Raw genomic sequence first — 1,444 nt, 5'->3', positions numbered from 1 at the left:
GGGAAGAAGAGTCTCAAAGCATCAGAGCTTTAAAACCACGCTCTTCTCTTTAGTGTGTTGTCACCAGAAGCTCCACGGGCAGAGATCTCTGCCATAACGAGCTAGCAGAACAGCAGGTGGGCAGCTAATTGAGAATGGAAGTTCCTTGGGGCAAACCAAAATAGTCTTTGTGGCACTGCACAGAACTAGGTACGCTGCCTGGGCTCAGCGTCAAACACTGACTTGGTAAAAATCCTGCTCACTCACCTGGGAGGTGGGCAAGCCCTTGTCTTGCAAACCTCCTTAGGTCTTGCAAACCTCCTTAGACACACAGAGTAATCAGGTGACAACGATAAGACCCCGTGCACAGTGCAAACTCAAGTGTACCATTTTGCATGGGTGTAAAAAGTCAAATATTTTAAAGAGTCACCCTGCTACTACTACAAGAAATGGCAGAGCCCTGCCTCCCTCCAACACTGATCTGCTGAGAAGCAACACCTCTGCCAGGAGTCACTACATCTTTGGGAGCAGTTTGACCAATTAAAATCAGTAGAGAGTTACACTGAGTATGAAAGCCACCATCACATAGTGCTAGAAGACAAACTGGTTTGTTCCTCCACTGTGAATCCCCATCATATTTCAGAACACATGTAGGGTGACAGCAATCTGGTTTTACATAGGCCACCAGCAGAAAATTCTGTTGCTTAGTTTTCCATTTACAGCAGTTACACCTTTAACACGTCTCTAAATTCATTTTGAAAAATTCAAACAAAAGGGAGACTCTGCTCCAAGAGAAGTGAAAAATGAAAGCCTTGCCATTCTGAAGGAAAAGTGGATATGTCAACAGCCATAGAGAAGTATGGAGGCCACCTTCACGTGCAAGCTGTTACAGGCACCAAGTACCAGCAAAACTAAGGATTCCTCACTGCCCACCCCCAAACACCAAGTGATTAATTTAGGGCATTTATAGCAGCGTTTGGGGCAAGTGAATTTTGGTTGAATCTCTGGCCAAATTCTCTGACTGGAATTGACACCTTCTTCCCCTCCTTTCCCTCTTCACACACAGAGATCCCTAATGAAAGATGAATGTTTACAAGGAACAAACCAACAACCACCAATCCCCCCCAAAACATCTCTCGCACGTGCGCACACGGGCGCGCACACACACACACACACACACACACACACACACACACACACACAAAAAAAAAAAAAAGCGCAGGAGAGAATTTAAATAGGGGTGGGGGGAAGTCGGGATATTTAAATCGGGAAAAGTGAAGCTGAACCGTTTTCCATCTGTACCGTGTATAAGGGAGCCAGTGGGGTAAGGGATCTTTAAAGCCTCGACCAGCCGAATGGCTCTGGCACCGCAGCGGGAAAGCCCTTCGCAGGTGGGTTAAAGCCAGCGGCTGAGGAGCGGTGAGAGGGCGCGGGCCGGCGGGGCTCCCCGGGCCGGGAGGGAGCC

Source organism: Athene cunicularia (assembly GCF_003259725.1).
Source record: "Athene cunicularia isolate RWA chromosome 15 unlocalized genomic scaffold, athCun1 chr15_part1, whole genome shotgun sequence".
In the NCBI taxonomy this organism is placed as follows: Eukaryota; Metazoa; Chordata; class Aves; order Strigiformes; family Strigidae; genus Athene; species Athene cunicularia.
The sequence above is the reverse complement of the archived record's forward strand: the minus strand, read 5'-3'. Positions refer to the sequence as shown.